The following is a 23,139-nucleotide window of genomic DNA, read 5'->3' as shown; positions in this document are numbered from 1 at the left end:
CATCCGCCATCCACTAGCATCCTCCCACCACAAATATCCTCCATCCACTACCATCCTGCCTCCACTACCATCCTCCCTCCATACAATCCCCCATCCACTACCATTCTCCCTCCACTATCATCCCCCATCCAGTACCATCCTCCCTCCACTCTCATCCCCCAACCACTACCATCCTCACTCCACTACCATCCCCCATCCAATACCATCCTTCATCCACTACCATCCTCCATCAACTACCATCCTCCATCCACTACCATCCCCCATCCACTAACATCCTCCCTCCACTACCATCCTCCCTCCACTACCATTCCCCATCCACTACCATCCTCCATCCACTACCATCCTCCATCCACTAATATCCTCCCTCCACTACCATCCTCCATCCACTACCACTCTCCCTCCAATACCATCCTCCATCTACTACTATCCCCATCTACTACCATCCTCATACCACTACCATCCTCGCACCACTACCATCCTCCCTCCACTACCATTCTCCAACCACTACCATCCTCCCTCCACTACCATCCTCCCTCCAATACCATCCCCCTCCACTACCATCCTCCATCCACTAACATCCTCCCTCCACTACCAATCTCCCACCACTACCATTGTCCCTCCACTACCATCCTCCATCCAACACCATCCTCCCTCCACTTCCATCCTCCATCCACTACCATTCCCCAACCACTACCTTTCTCCCTCCACTACCATTCACCCCCAACTACCATCCTCCCTCCACTACCATCCACCCTCCACTACCATCCACCCTCCACCACCATCCCCCATCCACTGCCATCCTCCCTACACTACCATCCTTCCTCCACAACCATCCTCCCTGCACTACCATCCTCCCTCCACGAACATTCTCCATCCACTATCATCCTCAGTCCACTACCATCCTCCCTCCATACAATCCCCCATCCACTACCATTCTCCCTCCACCATCATCCCCCATCCAGTACCATCCTCCCTCCACTATCATCCCACATCCACTACCATCCACACTCCACTACCATGGCCCATCCAATACCATCCTTCATCCACTACCATCCTCCAGCAATTACCATCCTCCATCCACTACCAGCCCCCATCCACTACCAACCAGCTTCCACTACCATCCTCCCTCCACTACCATTCCCCATCCACTACCATCCTCCATCCACTACCATCCTCCATCCACTACTATCCTCCCTCCACTACCATCCTCCATCCACTACCACTCTCCCTCCAATACCATCCTCCATCTAATACTATCCCCCATCTACTACCATCCGCACACCACTACCATCCTCCCTCCACTACCATCGTCCCTCCACTACCATCCTCCAATGACAACCAGCTTCCCTCCACTACCATCCTCCATCCACTACCATCCCTCATCCATTACCATCCTCCCTCCACTACCATCCTGCCTCCAATACCATCCCCCCTCCACTACCATCCTCGATCCACTACCATCCTCAATCCACTTTCATCCTCCATCCACTACCATAGCCCAACCACTACCTTTCTCCCTCTACTACCATTCGCCCTCCAGTACCATCCTCCATCCACTACAATCGACCCTCCACTACCATCCACCCTCCACTACCATCCCCCATCCACTGCCATCCTCCCTCCACTACCATCCGCCCTCCACAACCATCCTCCCTGCACTACCAACCCCCATCCACTACCATCCTTCCTCCACTACCATCCTGCATCCACTACCAACCTCCCTCCACTACCATCCCCCATCCACTACGATCCACCCTCAACTACCATCCTCCATCCACTACCATTCTCCCTCCACAACCATCCTCCATCCACTACCCTCCTCCATCCAATACCATTCCCCATCCCCTACCATCCTCCATCCACTACCATCCCCCATCCACTACTGTCCTTCATCCAGTACCTTCCTCCCTCCACTACCATCCTCCATCCACTACCATCCTCCCTCCACTGCCATCCCCCATCCACTACCATCCTCCCTCCACTACCAGCCTCCATCCTCTACTATCCTCCCTCCACTACCATCCTCCATCAACTACCATCCTCCATCCACTACTATCCTCCTTCGGCTACCATCCCCCATCCACTACCGTCCTCTTCCACTCCCATCCTCCATCCACTACCATCCTCCATCCACTACCATCCTCCCTCTACTACCTTTCCTCCCTCCACTACCATCCTGCCTCCACTACCATCCTCCATCCACTACCATCCCCCATCCACTACCATCCACCCTCCACTTCCAGCCTCCAACCACTACCATCCTCCCTCCACTAACATTCTCCCTGCACTACCATACTCCCACCACTACCATCCCCCCTCCACTACCATCCTCCCTCCACTGCCATTCCCCATCCACTACCAACCCCCTTCCAGTTACATTCTCCCTCCACTACCATCACCCATCCACTACCATCCTCCATCCACTTCCATCCTCCCTCCACTACCATCCCCCATCCACTTACATCCTCACTCCACTACCAACCTCCCTCCACTACCATCCTTCCTCCACTACCATCCTCCCTTCACTACCATCCCCCATCCACTTCCATCCTCCATCCACTACAATCTTCCAACCACTACCATCCTCCCTCCACTACCATCCTCCATCCACTACCATCCCCCATCCAATACCATCCCCCCTCCACTACCCTCTTCCCACCCCTACCATCTTCCATCCACTACCATATTCCCTCTACTACCATGCTCCATCCACTACCATCCCCCATCCACTTCCGACCTCCCTCCACTATTATCCTCCCTCCACTACCATCCCCCATCCACTACCATACTCATTCCAATACCATCCTCCAACCACTACTCTCCTCCCTCCAATACCATCCTCCATCCACTACCACGCTCCATCCACTACCATCCTCCATCTACTACCATCCACCATCCACTACCATCCTCCCTCCACTACCTTCCTCCCTCCACTACCATCCACCATCCACTGCCATCCTCCCTCCACTACCATCCTCCCTTCACTACCATCCTCCATCCACTACCATCCCCCATCCACTACCATCCTCCCTCCACTACCATCATCCCTCCACTACCATCCTCCCTCCATTACTTCCTCCAACCACTACCATCCACCCTCCACTACCATCCTCCCTCCAGTACCATCCTCCCTCCTCTACCATCCCACCCCTCATCCAACCTCCCTCCACTACCATCCCCCATTCACTACAATTCACCCTCCACTATCAACCCTCATCCACTACCTTCCTCCCTCCACTACCATCCCCCATCGACTACCATCCCCCAAACACTACCATCCTCCCTCCACTACCATCCTCCATCCACTACCATCCTCCATCCACTACCATCCTCCCTCCACTAACGTCCCCCATCCACTACCATCTCCCATCCACTACCATCCCCATCCACTACCTTACTCCCCCCACTACCATCCCCCACCCACTACCATTCACCATCCATTACCATCCTCCATCCACTACCATCCTCCCTCCACTAACATCACCCATTCGCTACCATCCTCCCTCCACTACCATGCTGCATCCACTACCATCCTCCATCCACTACCATCCCCCATCCATTACCATCCTCTTTCCACTATCATCCTCCCTCCACGAGCATCCTCCATCCACTACCATCCTCCATCCACTACCGTCCCCCATCCACTACCATCCTCCCTCCACTACATCCCTCATCCACTGCCATCCTCCCTCCACAACCAGCCTCCCTCCACTACCATCCCCCAACCACTACCATCCTCCCTCCACTACCATCCTCCCTCCACTACCATCCTCCCTCCACTACCATCATGCATCCACTACCATCCTCCCTCCACAGCCATCCTCCATCCACTACCCTCCTCCATCCACTACCATACCCCATCCACTACCATCCGCCATCCACTTCCATCAGAAATTAACTACTAACCTCCCTCCACTACCATGCTCCCTCCACTACCATCCTCCATCCAGTACCAGTCACCCTCCACTACCATCCTCCCTCCACTACCATCCTCCCTCCACTACCATCCCCCATCCACTACCATCCTCCCTCCACTTCCCTCATCCATCCACTGCTATCCTCCCTCCACTACAATTCTCCAACCACTACCAACCTCAATTTCACTACCATCCTCCATCTAATACCATCCCAAAAAACTACCATCCTCTTCCACTTCCATCCTCCCTCCACTACCATCCTCCCTCCACAAACATCCTCCATCCACTACCTTCCTCACTCCACTACCATCCTCCCTCCATAAATCCCCCATCCACTACCATTCTCCCTCCACTATCATCCCCCATCCAGTACCATCTTCCCTCCACTGTCATCCCCATCCATTACCAACCTGACTCCAATACCATTCCCCATCCAATACCATCCTTCATCCACTACCATCCTCCATCAATTACCATCCTCCCTCCACTACCATCCCACCTCCACAAACATCCTCCCTCCACTACCATCCTCCCTCCACTACCATTCCCCATCCACTACCATCCGCCATCCACTACCATCCTCCATCCACTACCATCCTCCATCCACTACCACTCTCCCTCCAATACCATCCTCCATCTACTGCTATCCCCCATCTACTACCATTCTCACACCACTACCATCCTCCCTCCACTACCATCCTCCCTCCACTACCATCACCCATCTACTACCATCCTCCATCCACTTCCATCCTCCCTCCACTACCATCCCCCATCCACTTACATCCTCTCTCCACTACCATCCTCCCTCCACTACCATCCTTCCTCCACTACCATCCTCCCTTCACTACCATCCCCCATCCACTTCCATCCTCCATCCACTACAATCTTCCAACCACTACCATCCTCCCTCCACTACCATCCTCCATCCACTACCATCCCCCATCCAATACCATCCCCCCTCCACTACCCTCTTCCCACCCCTACCATCTTACATCCACTACCATATTCCCTCTACTACCATGCTCCATCCACTACCATCCCCCATCCATTTCCGACCTCCCTCCACTATTATCCTCCCTCCACTACCATCCCCCATCCACTACCATACTCATTCCAATACCATCCTCCAACCACTACTCTCCTCCCTCCAATACCATCCTCCATCCACTACCACCCTCCATCCACTACCATCCTCCATCTACTACCATCCACCATCCACTACCATCCTCCCTCCACTACCTTCCTCCCTCCACTACCATCCACCATCCACTGCCATCCTCCCTCCACTACCATCCTCCCTTCACTACCATCCTCCCTCCACTACCATCCTCCCTCCACTACCATCCTCCATCCACTACAATCTTCCAACCACTACCATCCACCCTCCAGTACCATCCTCCATCCACTACCATCCCCCATCCACTACCATCCTCCCTCCACTACCATCATCCCTCCACTACCATCCTCCCTCCATTACTTCCTCCAACCACTACCATCCACCCTCCACTACCATCCTCCCTCCAGTACCATCCTCCCTCCTCTACCATCCCACCCCTCATCCAACCTCCCTCCACTACCATCCCCCATTCACTACAATTCACCCTCCACTATCAACCCTCATCCACTACCTTCCTCCCTCCACTACCATCCCCCATCGACTACCATCCCCCAAACACTACCATCCTCCCTCCACTACCATCCTCCATCCACTACCATCCTCCATCCACTACCATCCTCCCTCCACTAACGTCCCCCATCCACTACCATCTCCCATCCACTACCATCCCCATCCACTACCTTACTCCCCCCACTACCATCCCCCACCCACTACCATTCACCATCCATTACCATCCTCCATCCACTACCATCCTCCCTCCACTAACATCCCCCATTCGCTACCATCCTCCCTCCACTACCATGCTGCATCCACTACCATCCTCCATCCACTACCATCCCCCATCCATTACCATCCTCTTTCCACTATCATCCTCCCTCCACGAGCATCCTCCATCCACTACCATCCTCCATCCACTACCGTCCCCCATCCACTACCATCCTCCCTCCACTACATCCCTCATCCACTGCCATCCTCCCTCCACAACCAGCCTCCCTCCACTACCATCCCCCAACCACTACCATCCTCCCTCCACTACCATCCTCCCTCCACTACCATCCTCCCTCCACTACCATCATGCATCCACTACCATCCTCCCTCCACAGCCATCCTCCATCCACTACCCTCCTCCATCCACTACCATACCCCATCCACTACCATCCGCCATCCACTTCCATCAGAAATTAACTACTAACCTCCCTCCACTACCATGCTCCCTCCACTACCATCCTCCATCCAGTACCAGTCACCCTCCACTACCATCCTCCATCCACTACCATCCTCCCTCCACTACCATCCCCCATCCACTACCATCCTCCCTCCACTTCCCTCATCCATCCACTGCTATCCTCCCTCCACTACAATTCTCCAACCACTACCAACCTCAATTTCACTACCATCCTCCATCTAATACCATCCCAAAAAACTACCATCCTCTTCCACTTCCATCCTCCCTCCACTACCATCCTCCCTCCACAAACATCCTCCATCCACTACCTTCCTCACTCCACTACCATCCTCCCTCCATAAATCCCCCATCCACTACCATTCTCCCTCCACTATCATCCCCCATCCAGTACCATCTTCCCTCCACTGTCATCCCCATCCATTACCAACCTGACTCCAATACCATCCCCCATCCAATACCATCCTTCATCCACTACCATCCTCCATCAATTACCATCCTCCCTCCACTACCATCCCACCTCCACAAACATCCTCCCTCCACTACCATCCTCCCTCCACTACCATTCCCCATCCACTACCATCCGCCATCCACTACCATCCTCCATCCACTACCATCCTCCATCCACTACCACTCTCCCTCCAATACCATCCTCCATCTACTGCTATCCCCCATCTACTACCATTCTCACACCACTACCATCCTCCCTCCACTACCATCCTCCCTCCACTACCATCACCCATCTACTACCATCCTCCATCCACTTCCATCCTCCCTCCACTACCATCCCCCATCCACTTACATCCTCTCTCCACTACCAACCTCCCTCCACTACCATCCTTCCTCCACTACCATCCTCCCTTCACTACCATCCCCCATCCACTTCCATCCTCCATCCACTACAATCTTCCAACCACTACCATCCTCCCTCCACTACCATCCTCCATCCAATACCATCCCCCATCCAATACCATCCCCCCTCCACTACCCTCTTCCCACCCCTACCATCTTACATCCACTACCATATTCCCTCTACTACCATGCTCCATCCACTACCATCCCCCATCCATTTCCGACCTCCCTCCACTATTATCCTCCCTCCACTACCATCCCCCATCCACTACCATACTCATTCCAATACCATCCTCCAACCACTACTCTCCTCCCTCCAATACCATCCTCCATCCACTACCACCCTCCATCCACTACCATCCTCCATCTACTACCATCCACCATCCACTACCATCCTCCCTCCACTACCTTCCTCCCTCCACTACCATCCACCATCCACTGCCATCCTCCCTCCACTACCATCCTCCCTTCACTACCATCCTCCCTCCACTACCATCCTCCCTCCACTACCATCCTCCATCCACTACCATCATCCCTCCATTACCATCCTCCCTCCACTACCATCCTCCAACCACTACCATCCACCCTCCACTACCATCCTCCCTCCAGTACCATCCTCCCTCCTCTACCATCCCCCTCCACATCCAACCTCCCTCCACTACCATCCCCCATCCACTACAATTCACCCTCCACTATCAACCCCCATCCACTACCTTCCTCCCTCCAATACCATCCCCCATCCACTACCATCCCCCAAACACTACCATCCTCCCTCCACTACCATCCTCCATCCACTACCATCCTCCATCCACTACCATCCTCCCTCCACTAACATCCCCCATCCACTACCATCTCCCATCCACTACCATCCCCATCCACTACCTTACTCCCCCCACTACCATCCCCCACCCACTACCATTCACCATCCATTACCATCCTCCATCCACTACCATCCTCCCTCCGCTAACATCCCCCATTCGCTACCATCCTCCCTCCACTACCATGCTGCATCCACTACCATCCTCCATCCACTACCATCCCCCATCCATTACCATCCTCTTTCCACTATCATCCTCCCTCCACGAGCATCCTCCATCCACTACCATCCTCCATCCACTACCGTCCCTCATCCACTACCATCCTCCCTCCACTACATCCCTCATCCACTGCCATCCTCCCTCCACAACCAGCCTCCCTCCACTACCATCCCCCAACCACTACCATCCTCCCTCCACTACCATCCTCCCTCCACTACCATCCTCCCTCCACTACCATCATGCATCCACTACCATCCTCCCTCCACAGCCATCCTCCATCCACTACCCTCCTCCATCCACTACCATACCCCATCCACTACCATCCGCCATCCACTTCCATCAGAAATTAACTACTAACCTCCCTCCACTACCATGCTCCCTCCACTACCATCCTCCATCCAGTACCAGTCACCCTCCACTACCATCCTCCCTCCACTACCATCCTCCCTCCACTACCATCCCCCATCCACTACCATCCTCCCTCCACTTCCCTCATCCATCCACTGCTATCCTCCCTCCACTACAATTCTCCAACCACTACCAACCTCAATTTCACTACCATCCTCCATCTAATACCATCCCAAAAAACTACCATCCTCTTCCACTTCCATCCTCCCTCCACTAGCATATTCCCTCCACAAACATCCTCCATCCACTACCATCCTCACTCCACTACCATCCTCCCTCCATAAATCCCCCATCCACTACCATTCTCCCTCCACTATCATCCCCCATCCAGTACCATCTTCCCTCCACTGTCATCCCCATCCATTACCAACCTCACTCCACTACCATCCCCCATCCAATACCATCCTTCATCCACTACCATCCTCCATCAATTACCATCCTCGCTCCACTACCATCCCACCTCCACAAACATCCTCCCTCCACTACCATCCTCCCTCCACTACCATTCCCCATCCACTACCATCCTCCATCCACTACCATCCTCCATCCACTAATATCCTCCCTCCACTACCATCCTCCATCCACTACCACTCTCCCTCCAATACCATCCTCCATCTACTGCTATCCCCCATCTACTACCATTCTCACACCACTACCATCCTCCCTCCACTACCATCCTCCCTCCACTACCATCCTCCAACCACTACCATCCTCCCTCCACTAACATCCTCCATCCACTACCTTCCCTCATCGACCACCATCCTCCCTCCACCACCATTCTCCCTCCACTACCAGCCTCCTACAATTACCATCCTCCCTCCACTACCATCCTCCCTCCAATACCATCCCCCCTCCACTACCATCCTCCATCCACTAACATCGTCCAACCACTACCATCCTCCCTCCACTACCATCGTCCCTCCACTACCATCCTCCAACCACTACCATCCTCACTCCACTTCCATCCTCCATCCACTACCATACCCCAACCACTACCATTCTCCCTCCACTACCATTCGACCTCCACTACCATCCTCCCTCCACTACCATCCACCCTCCACTACCATCCACCCTCCACGACCATCCACCATCCACTGCCATCCTCACTCCACTACCATCCTCCATCCACTACCATCCTCCCTGCTCTACCTTCCCCCATATACTACCCTCCTTCCTCCACTACCATCCTCCAACCTCTACCATCCTCCCTCCACTACCATCCCCCATCCACTACGATCCACCCTCCACTAACATCCTCCATCCACTACCATCCTCCCTCCACAACCATCCTCCAACCACTACCCTCCTCCATCCACTACCATTCCCCTTTCACTACCATCCTCCATCCACTACCATCCCCCAACCACTACTATCCTCCATTCAGTACCATCCTCCCTCCACTACCATCCCCCATCCAGTACCAGCCTCCCTGCACTACTTTCCTCCCTCCACTACCATCCTCCCTCCATTGCCATCCCCCATCCACTACCATCCTCCCTCCACTACCATCCTCCATTGACTACTATCCTCCCTCCACTACCATCCTCCATCCAATACCATCCTCCATCCACTACTATCCTCCTTCTTCTACCATCCCCCGTTCACTGCCATCCTCCATCCACTACCATCCTCCCTCCACTTCCATCCTCCAACCACTACCATTCCCCATCCACTACCATCCTTCCTCCACGACCATCCTCGCTCTACTTCCTTCCTCCCTCCACTACCAATCTGCCTCCACTACCATCCTCCATCCACTACCATCCCCCATCCACTACCATCCTCCCTCCACAGCCATCCTCCATCCACTACCCTCCTCCATCCACTACCATACCCCATCCACTACCATCCACCATCCACTTCCATCCCCCAACCACTACTAACCTCCCTCCTCTACCATCCTCCCTCCACTACCATCCTCCCTCCACTACCATCCTCCCTCCACTACCATCCCCCATCCATTACCATCCTCCCTCCACTTCCCTCATCCATCCACTGCTATCCTCCCTCCACTACAATCCTCCATCCACTACCACCCTCCATTTCACTACCATCCTCCATCTACTACCATCCCCAATCAACTACCATCCTCTTCCACTAACATCCTCCCTCCACTACCATCCTCCCTCCACAAACATGCTCCATCCACTACCATCCTCACACCACTACCATCCTCCCTCCATACAATCCCCCATCCACTACCATTCTCCCTCCACTATCATCACCCATCCAGTACCATCCTCCCTCCACTATCATCCCACATCCACTATCATCCTCACTCCACTACCATGCCCCATCCAATACCATCCTTCATCCACTACCACCCTCCATCAATTACCATCCTCCATCCACTACCATCCCCCATCCACTACCATCCTCCCTCCACCAGCATCCTCCCTCCACTACCATTCCCCATCCACTACCATCCTCCATCCACTACCATCCTCCATCCACTACTATCCTCCCTCCACTACCATCCTCCATCCACTACCACTCTCCCCCCAATACCATCCTCCATCTACTACTATCCCCCATCTACTACCATCCGCACACCACTACCATCCTCCCTCCACTACCATCCTCCCTCCACTACCATCCTCCAACGACTACCATTCTCCGTCCACTACCATCCTCGATCCACTACCATCCCTCATCCACTACCATCCTCCCTCCACCACCATTCTCCCTCCACTACCAGCCTCCTACCATTACCATTCTCCCTCCACTACCATTCGACCTCCACTACCATCCTCCCTCCACTACCATCCACCCTCCACTAAAATCCACCCTCCACGACCATCCACCATCCACTGCCATCCTCACTCCACTACCATCCTCCATCCACTACCATCCTCCCTGCTCTACCTTCCCCCATATACTACCCTCCTTCCTCCACTACCATCCTCCAACCTCTACCATCCTCCCTCCACTACCATCCCCCATCCACTACGATCCACCCTCCACTAACATCCTCCATCCACTACCATCCTCCCTCCACAACCATCCTCCATCCACTACCCTCCTCCATCCACTACCATTCCCCTTCCACTACCATCCTCCATCCACTACCATCCCCCAACCAATACTATCCTCCATTCAGTACCATCCTCCCTCCACTACCATCCCCCATCCAGTACCAGCCTCCCTGCACTACTTTCCTCCCTCCACTACCATCCTCCCTCCACTGCCATCCCCCATCCACTACCATCCTCCCTCCACTACCATCCCCCATTCACTGCCATCCTCAATCCACTACCATCCTCCCTCCACTTCCATCCTCCAACCACTGCCATTCCCCATCCACTACCATCCTTCCTCCACGACCATCCTCGCTCTACTTCCTTCCTCCCTCCACTACCAATCTGCCTCCACTACCATCCTCCATCCACTACCATCCCCCATCCACTACCATCCTCCCTCCATAGCCATCCTCCATCCACTACCCCCCTCCATCCACTACCATACCCCATCCACTACAATCCACCATCGACTTCCATCCCCCAACCACTACTAAACTCCATCCTCTACCATCCTCCCTCCACTACCATCCTCCCTCCACTACCATCCTCCCTCTACTACCATTCCCCATCCACTACCATCCTCCATCCACTACCATCCTCCATCCACTACTATCCTCCCACCACTACCATCCTCCATCCACTCCCACTCTCCCCCCAATACCATCCTCCATCTACTACTATCCCCCATCTACTACCATCCGCACACCACTACCATCCTCCCTCCACTACCATCCTCCCTCCACTACCATCCTCCAACGACTACCATCCTCCCTCCACTACCATCCTCGATCCACTACCATCCCTCATCCACTACCATCCTCCCTCCACCACCATTCTCCCTCCACTACCAGCCTCCTACCATTACCATCCTCCCTCCACTACCATCCTCCCTCCAATACCATCCCCCCTCCACTACCATCGTCCATCCACTAACTTCCTCCCTCCACTACCATCCTCCCTCCACTACCATCGTCCCTCCACTACCATCCTCCATCCACTACCATCCTCCAACCACTGCCATCCTCCTTCCACTACCATCCCCCAACCATCCTCCCTGCATTACCATCCCCCTTCCACTACCATCCGTCCTCCACTACCATCGTCCATCCACTACCACCCTCCATCTACTACCATCCACCACCCACTACCATCCTCCCTCCACTACCATCCTCCCTCCACTACCATCCTCCATCCACTACCATCCTCCCTCAACTACCATCGTCCCTCCACTACGATCCTCCATCCACTACCATCCCCCATCCACTACCATCCTCCCTCCACTACCATCCTCCATCCACTACAATCCCCCATCCATTACCATCCTCTTTCCACTATCATCCTCCCTCACGAGCATCCTCCATCCACTACCATCCTCCATCCACTACCACCCTCCATCCACTACCATCCTCCATCTACTACCATCCACCACCCACTACCATCCTCCCTCCACTACCATCCTCCCTCCACTACCATCCTCCATCCACTACCATCCTCCCACAACTACCATCGTCCCTCCACTACCATCCTCCACCCACTACCATCCAACCTCCACTACCATCCTCCCTCCACTACCATCCCCCATCCACTACAATTCTCCCTCCACAATCAGCCCCCATCCACTACCTTCCTCCCTCCACTACCATCCTCCATCCACTACCATCCTCCCTCCATTAACATCCCCCATTCGCTACCATCCTCCCTCCACTACCATTCTGCATCCACTACGATCCTCCATCCACTACCATCCCCCATCCATTACCATCCTCTTTCCACTATCATCCTCCCTCCACGAGCATCCTCCATCCACTACCAACCTCCATCCACTACCATTCCCCATCCACTACCATCCTCCCTCCACTACATCCCCCAACCACTGCCATCCTCCCTCCACTACCAGCCTCCCTCCACTACCATCCCCCATCCACTACCATCCTCCATCCACTACCAGCCTCCCTCCACTACCATCCCCCATCCACTACCATCCTCCATCCACTACCATCCTCCCTCCACTACCATCCTCCATCCACTTGCATCCACCCTCCGCTACCATCCTGCATCCACTACCATCCTCCCTCCACAGCAATCCTCCATCCACTACCCTCCTCCATCCACTACCATACCCCATCCACTACCATCCGCCATCCACTTCCATCCCCCATCCACTTCTAACCTCCCTCCACTACCATCCTCCCTCCACTACCATCCTCCATCCAGTACCAGCCACCCTCCACTACCATCCTCCCTCCACTACCATCCTCCCTCCACTACCATCCCCCTTCCACTACCATCCTCCCTCCACTTCCCTCATCCATCCACTGCTATCCTCCCTCCACTACAATCCTCCATCCACTACCAACCTCCATTTCACTACCATCCTCCTTGTATTACCATCCCCAATCAACTACCATCCTCTTCCACTACCACCCTCCCTCCACTACCATCCTCCCTCCACAAACATCCTCCATCCACTACCATCCTCACTCCACTACCATCCTCCCTCCATACAATCCCCCATCCACTACCATTCTACCTCCACTATCATCCACCATCCAGTACCATCCTCCCTCCACTCTCATCCCCCATCCACTACCATCCTCACTCCACTACCATCCCCCATCCAATACCATCCTTCATCCACTACCATCCTCCATCAATTATCATCCTCCATCCACTACCATCCCCCATCCACTACCATCCTCCCTCCACTACCATCCTCCCCCACTACCATTCCCCATCCACTACCATCCTCCATCCACTACCATCCTCCATCCACTACTATCCTCCCTCCACTACCATCCTCCATCCACTACCTTCCCTCATCCACTGCCATCCTCCCTCCAACACCATTCTCCCTCCACTACGAGCCTCCTACCATTACCATCCTCCCTCCACTACCATCCTCCCTCCAATACCATCCCCCCTCCAGTACCATCCTCCATCCACTAACATCCTCCAACCACTACCATCCTCCCTCCACTACCATCGTCCCTCCACTACCATCCTCCATCCACTACCATCCTCCCTCCACTTCCATCCTCCATCCACTACCATACCCCAACCACTACCATTCTCCCTCCACTACCATTCGCCCTCCACTACCATCCTCCCTCCACTACCATCCACCCTCCACTACCATCCACCCTCCACTACCATCCCCCATCCACTGCCATCCTCCCTCCACTACCATTCTCCCTCCACTAACATCGTCCCGGCTCTACCATCCCCCATCCACTACCATCCTTCCTCCACTACCATCCTCCATCCTCTACCATCCTCCCTCCACTACCATCCCCCATCCACTACGATCCACCCTCCACTAACATCCTCCATCCACTACCATCCTCCCTCCACCACCATCCTCCATCCACTACCCTCCTCCATCCACTACCATTCCCCATCCACTACCATCCTCCATCCACTACCATCCCCCAACCACTACTATCCTCCATCCAGTACCATCCTCCCTGCACTACCATCCTCCCTCCACTACCATCCTCCCTCCACTGCCATCCCCCATCCACTACCATCCTCCCTCCACTACCATCCTCCATTGACTACTATCCTCCCTCCATTACCATCCTCCATCCACTACCATCCTCCATCCACTACAATCCTCCTTCTTCTACCATCCCCCATCCAGTGCCATCCTCCCTCCACTACCATCCTCCCTCCACTTCCATCCTCCATCCACTACCATCCCCCATCCACGACCATCCTTTCTCCACTACCTTCCTCGCTCTACTACCATCCTCCCTCCACTACCAATCTGCCTCCACTACCATCCTCCATCCACTACCATTCCCCATCCACAACCATCCCCCCTCCACTTCCAGCCTCCAACCACTACCATCCTCCCTCCACTAACTACCTCCCTCCACTACCATCCTCCCTCCACTACCATCCTCCCTCCACTACAATCCTCCATCCACTACCACCCTCCATTTCACTTCAATCCCCCATCTAATACCATCCCCAATAAACTACCATCCTCATCCACTACCATCCTCCCTCCACTACCATCCTCCCTCCACAAACATCCTCCATCCACTACCATCCTCACTCCACTACCATCCTCCCTCCATACAATCCCCCATCCACTACCATTCTCCCTCCACTATCATCCCCCATCCAGTACCATCCTCCCTCCACTCTCATCCCCCATCCACTACCATCCTCACTCCACTACCATCCCCCATCCAATACCATCCTCCATCCACTACCATCCCCCATCCACTACCATCCTCCCTCCACTACCATCCTCCCTCCACTACCATTGCCCATCCACTACCATCCTCCATCCACTACCATCCTCCATCCACTACCATCCTCCATCCACTACTATCCTCCCTCCACTACCTTCCTCCATCCACTACCACTCTCCCTCCAATACCATCCTCCATCCACTACTATCCCCCATCTACTACCATCCTCACACCACTACCATCCTCCCTCCACTACCATCCTCCCTCCACTACCATCCTCCAACCACTACCATACTCCCTCCACTACCATCCTCCATCCACTACCTTCCCTCATCCACTACCATCCCCCCTCCACCACCATTCTCCCTCCACTACAAGCCTCCTACCATTACTATCCTCCCTCCACTACCATCCTCCCTCCAATACCATCCCTCCTCCACTACCATCCTCCATTCTCTAACATCCTCCAACCACTACCATCCTCCCTCCACTACCATCGTCCCTCCACTACCATCCTCCATCCACTACCATCCTCCCTCCACTTCCATCCTCCATCCACTACCATACCCTAACCACTACCATTCTCCCTCCACTACCATTCGCCCTCCACTACCATCCTCCCTCCACTACCATCCACCTTCCACTACCATCCACCCTCCACTACCATCCCCCATCCACTGCCATCCTCCCTCCACTACCATCCACCCTCCACTACCATCCTCCCTGCTCTACCATCCCCCATCCACTACCATCATTCATTCTCTACCATCCTCCATCCTCCACCATCCTCCCTCCACTACCATCCCCCACCACTACGATCCACCCTCCACTAACATCCTCCATCCACTACCATCCTCCCTCCACAACCATCCTCCATCCACTACCCTCCTCCATCCACTGAGATTCGCCATCCACTACCATCCACCATCCACTACCATCCCCCAACCACTACTATCCTCCATTCAGTACCATCCTCCCTCCACTACCATCCTCCATCCAGTACCAGCCTCCCTGCACTACCATCCTCTCTCCACTACCATCCTCCCTCCCCTGCCATCCCCCATCCACTACCATCCTCCCTCCTCTACCATCCTCCATTGATTACTCTCCTCCCTCCACTACCATCCTCCATCCACTACCATCCTCCATCCACTACTATCCTTTTTCTTCTACCATCCCCCCTCCACTTCCATCCTCCATCCACTACCATCCCCCATCCACTACCATCCTTCATCCACTACCATCCTCGCTCTACTACCATCCTCCCTCCACTACCATCCTGCCTCCACTACCATCCTCCATCCACTACCATCCCCCATCCTCAACCATCCGCCCTCCACTTCCAGCCTCCCTCCACTACCATCACCCCTCCACTACCATCCTCCCTCCACTACCATCCCCCATCCACTACCATCCCCCACCCACTTACATTCTCCCTCCACTCCGATCACCCATCCACTACCTTCCTCCATCCACTACCATCCTTGCTCCACTACCATCTCCCATCCACTTACATCCTCCCTCCACTACCATCCTCCCTCCACTACCATCCTTCCTCCACTACCATCCTCCCTTCTTACCATCCCCCTTCCACTTCCATCCTCCATCCACTACAATCTTCAAACCACTGCCATCCTCCCTCCACTACCTTCCTCCCTCCACTACCATCCTGCCTCCACTACCATCCTCCATCCACTACCATCCTCCCTCCACTTTTAGTCTCCAACCACTACCATCCTCCCTCCACTAACATCCTCCCTCCACTACCATCCTCCCTCCACTACCATGCCCTTCCACTGCCATCCTCCCTCCACTACCATCCCCCATCCGCTACTATCTCCCATCCACTAACATTCTCCCTCCACTACCATCACCCATCCAATACCATCCTCCATCCACTACCATCCTCCCTCCACTACCATCCCCCATCCACTTACATCCTCCCTCCGCTACCATCCTCCCTCCACTACCATCCTTCCTCCACTACCATCCTCCCTTCACTACCATCCCCCATCCACTTCCATCCTCCATCCACTACAATCTTCCAACCACTACCATCCTGCCTCCAATACCATCCTCCATCCACTACCATCCCCCATCCTATACCATCCCCCCTCCACTACCCTCTACCCACCCCTACCATCATCCATCTTCTACCATATTCCCTCCACTACCATCCCCCATCCACTACCATCTCCCATCCAGTCCCATCCCAATCCACTGCCATCCCCCATCCACTGCCATCCTCCCTCCACTACCATCCTCCCTCCACTACCATCCTCCCTGCTCTACCATCCCCCATCCACTACCATTCTACCTCCACTACCTTACTCCATCCTCTACCATCCTCTCTCCACTACCATCCTCCATCCACTACAATCCACCCTCCACTACCATCCTCCATCCACTACCATCCTCCCTCCACAACCATCCTCCATCCATTACCCTCCTCCATCCACTACCTTTCCCCATCCACTACCATCCTCCATCCACTACCATCCCGCAACCACTACTATCCTCCATTCAGTACCATCCTCCATCCACTACCATCCTCCATCCAGTACCAGCCTCCCTGCAGTACCATCCTCCCTCCACTACCATCCTCCATCCACTACTATACTCCCTCCACTACCATCCTCCATCCACTACCATCCTCTATCCCCTACTATCCTCCTTCTTTTACCATCCCCCATCCACTACCATCCTCTTCCACTACCATCCTCCCTCCACTACCATCCTCCCTCTATTAACATCCTCCCTCTACTACCATCCTCCCTCCACTACCATCCTGCCTCCACAACCATCCTCCATCCACTACCATCCTCCCTCCACTACCTTCCTTCCTCCACTACAATCCCCCAACCACTACCATTCTCCCTCCACTATCATCCCCCATCCAGTACCATCCTCCCTCCACTATCATCCCACATCCACTACCATCCTCACTCCACTACCATCCCCATCCACTACCATCCACCCTCCACTACCATCCTCCCTCCACTACCATTCCCCATCCACTCCCATCCTCCATCCACTACCATCCTCCATCCACTACTATCCTCCCTCCACTACCATCCTCCATCCACTACCACTCTCCCACCAATACCATCCTCCATCTACTACTATCCCCCCTCCACTACCATTCTCCATCCACTAACATCCTCCCTCCACTACCATCCTCCCTCCAATAGCATCCTCCAACGACTACCATCCTCCCTCCACTACCATCCTGCATCCTCTACCATCCCTCATCAACTACCATCTTCCATCCACCACCATTCTCCCTCCACTACCAGCCTCCTACCATTAACATCCTCCCTCTACTACCATCCTCCCTCCACTACCATCCTGCCTCCACAACCATCCTCCATCCACTACCATCCTCCCTCCACTACCTTCCTTCCTCCACTACAATCCCCCATCCACTAGCATTCTCCCTCCACTATCATCCCCCATCCAGTACCATCCTCCCTCAACTATCATCCCCCATCCACTACCATCCTCACTCCACAACCATCCCCCATCCACTACCATCCCCATCCACTACCATCCTCCCTCCACTACCATCACCCATCCACTACCATCCTCCATCCACTACCATCCTCCATCAATTACCATCCGCCATCCACTACCATCCCCCATCCACTCCCAACCTCCCTCCACTACCATCCTCCCTCCACTACCATTCCCCATCCACTACCATCGTCCATCCACTACCATCCTCCATCCAATACTATCCTCCCTCCACTACCATCCTACATCCACTACCTCTCTCCTTCTAATACCATCCTCCATCTACTACCATCCCCCATCTACTACCATCCTCACACCACTACCATCCTCCCTCCAAAACCATCATCCCTCAACTACCATCCTCCAACCACTACCATCCCTCATCCACTACCATCCTCCCTCCACCACCATTCTCCCTCCACTACCAGCCTCCTACCATTACCATCCTCCTGCCACTACCATTCTCCCTCCACTACCATCCCCCCTCCACTACCTTCCTCCATCCACTAACATCCTCCCTCCACTACCATCGTCCCTCCACTACCATCGTCCCTCCACTACCATCCTCCATCCACTACCATCCTCCCTCCACTTCCATCCTCCATTCACTACCATCCCCCATCCACTACTAACATCCCTCCACTACCATCCTCCCTCCACTACCATCCTCCATCCAGTACCAGCCACCCTCCACTACCAACCTCCCTCCACTACCATCCCCCATCAACTACCATCCTCCCTCCACTTCCCTCATCCATCCACTGCTATCCTCCCTCAACTACAATCCTCCATCTACTACCACCCTCCAGTTAACTACCATCCTCGATCTACTAACATCCCCAATCAACCACCATCCTCTTCCACTACCATCCTCCGTCCGCTACCATCATCCCTCCACAAACATTCTCCATCCACTACCATCCTCCCTCCACTATCATCCCACATCCACTACCATTCTCACTCCACTACCATCCCCCATCCACTACCATCCTCCCTCCACTACCATCCTCCCTCCACTACCATTCCCCATCCACTACCATCCTCCATCCACTACCATCCTCCATCCACTACTATCCTCCCTCCACTACCATCCTCCATCCACTACCACTCTCCCTCCAATACCATCCTCCATCTACTACTATCCCCCATCTACTACCATCCTCACACCAGTACCATCCTCCCTCCACTACCATCTTCCCTCCAATAGCATCCTCCAACGACTACCATCCTCCCTCCACTACCATCCTGCATCCTCTACCATCCCTCATCCACTACCATCTTCCATCCACCACCATTCTCCCTCCACTACCAGCCTCCTACCATTACCATCCTCCCTCCACTACGATCCTCCCTCCAATACCAACCCCCCTCCACTACCATCCTCCATCCACTAACATCCTCCCTCCACTACCATCCTCCATCCGCTACCATCGTCCCTCCACTATCATCCTCCATCCACTACCATCCTCCCTCCACTTCCATCCCCCATCCACTGCCATCCCCCAACCACTACCATTCTCCCACCACGACCATTCGCCCTCCACTACCATCATCTCTCCACTACCATCCACCCTCCACTACCATCCACCCTCCACTACCATCCCCCATCCACTGCCATCCTCCCTCCACTACCATCCTCCCTCCACAAACAACCTCCATCCACTACCAACCTCACTCCACTAACATCCTCCCTCCATACAATCCCCCAAACACTACCATTCTCCCTCCACTATCATCCCCCATCCAGTACCATCCTCCCTCCACTATCATCCCACATCCACTACCATCCTCACTCCACTACCATCCCCATCCATTACCATCCACCCTCCACTACCATCATCCCTCCACTACCATTCCCCATCCACTCCCATCCTCCATCCAGTACCATCCTCCATCCACTACTATCCTCCATCCACTACCATCCTCCATCCACTACCACTCTCCCTCCAATACCATCCTCCATCTACTACTATCCCCCATCTACTACCATCCTCACACCACTACCATCCTCCCACCACTACCATCCTCCCTCCACTACCATCCTCCAATGACTACCATCCTCCCTCCACTACCATTCTGCATACTCTACCATCCCTCATCCACTACCATCTTCCATCCACCACCATTCTCCCTCCACTACCAGCCTCCTACCATTACCATCCTCACTCCACTACCATCCTCCGTCCAATACCATCCCCCTCCACTACCATCCTCAATCCACTAACATCCTCCCTCCACTACCATCCTCCCTCCACTACCATCGTCCCTCCACTATCATCCTCCATCCACTACCTTCCTCCCTCCACTTCCATCCTCCCTCCACGACCATCCTCCCTCCACAACCATCCTCCCTGCTCTACCATCCCCCATCCACTACCATAATTCCTTTACTACCATCCTCCATCCACTACCATTCTCCCTCCACTCCCATCCCCCATCCACTACAATCCACCCTCCACTACCATCCTCCATCCACTACCATTCTCCCGCCACAACCATCCTCCATCCACTAACCTCCTCCATCCAATACCATTCCCCATCCACTACCTCCTCCATCCACTACCATCCCCCATCCACTACTATCCTTCATCCAGCACCATCCTCCCTCCAATACCATCCTCCATCCACTACCATCCCCCATCCACTACCATCCTTCATCCACTACCATCCTCGCTCTACTACCATCCTCCCTCCACTACCATCCTGCCTCCACTACCATCCTCCATCCACTACCATCCCCCATCCTCAACCATCCGCCCTCCACTTCCAGCCTCCAACCAGTACCATCCTCCCTCCACTAAGTACCTCCCTCCACTACCATCCTCCCTCCACTACCATCACCACTCCACTACCATCCTCCCTCCACTACCATCCCCCATCCACTACCATCCCCCACCCACTTACATTCTCCCTCCACTCCGATCACCCATCCACTACCTTCCTCCATCCACTACCATCCTCGCTCCACTACCATCCCCCATCCACTTACATCCTCCCTCCACTACCATCCTCCCTCCACTACCATCCTTCCTCCACTACCATCCTCCCTTCTTACCATCCCCCTTCCACTTCCATCCTCCATCCACTACAATCTTCAAACCACTGCCATCCTCCCTCCACTACCTTCCTCCCTCCACTACCATCCTGCCTCCACTACCATCCTCCATCCACTACCATCCTCCCTCCACTTTTAGTCTCCAACCACTACCATCCTCCCTCCACTAACATCCTCCCTCCACTACCATCCTCCCTCCACTACCATGCCCTTCCACTGCCATCCTCCCTCCACTACCATCCCCCATCCGCTACTATCTCCCATCCACTAACATTCTCCCTCCACTACCATCACCCATCCAATACCATCCTCCATCCACTACCATCCTCCCTCCACTACCATCCCCCATCCACTTACATCCTCCCTCCGCTACCATCCTCCCTCCACTACCATCCTTCCTCCACTACCATCCTCCCTTCACTACCATCCCCCATCCACTTCCATCCTCCATCCACTACAATCTTCCAACCACTACCATCCTGCCTCCAATACCATCCTCCATCCACTACCATCCCCCATCCTATAACATCCCCCCTCCACTACCCTCTACCCACCCCTACCATCATCCATCTTCTACCATATTCCCTCAACTACCATCCCCCATCCACTACCATCTCCCATCCACTCCCATCCCAATCCACTACCATCCCCCATCCACTGCCATCCTCCCTCCACTACCATCCTCCCTCCACTACCATCCTCCCTGCTCTACCATCCCCCATCCACTACCATTCTACCTCCACTACCTTACTCCAACCTCTACCATCCTCTCTCCACTACCATCCCCCATCCACTACTATCCACCCTCCACTACCATCCTCCATCCACTACCATC

Source organism: Carcharodon carcharias, chromosome 2 (genome assembly GCF_017639515.1).
Source record: "Carcharodon carcharias isolate sCarCar2 chromosome 2, sCarCar2.pri, whole genome shotgun sequence".
NCBI classification, from domain to species: Eukaryota; Metazoa; Chordata; class Chondrichthyes; order Lamniformes; family Lamnidae; genus Carcharodon; species Carcharodon carcharias.
Note: the sequence above shows the minus strand (reverse complement) of the source record.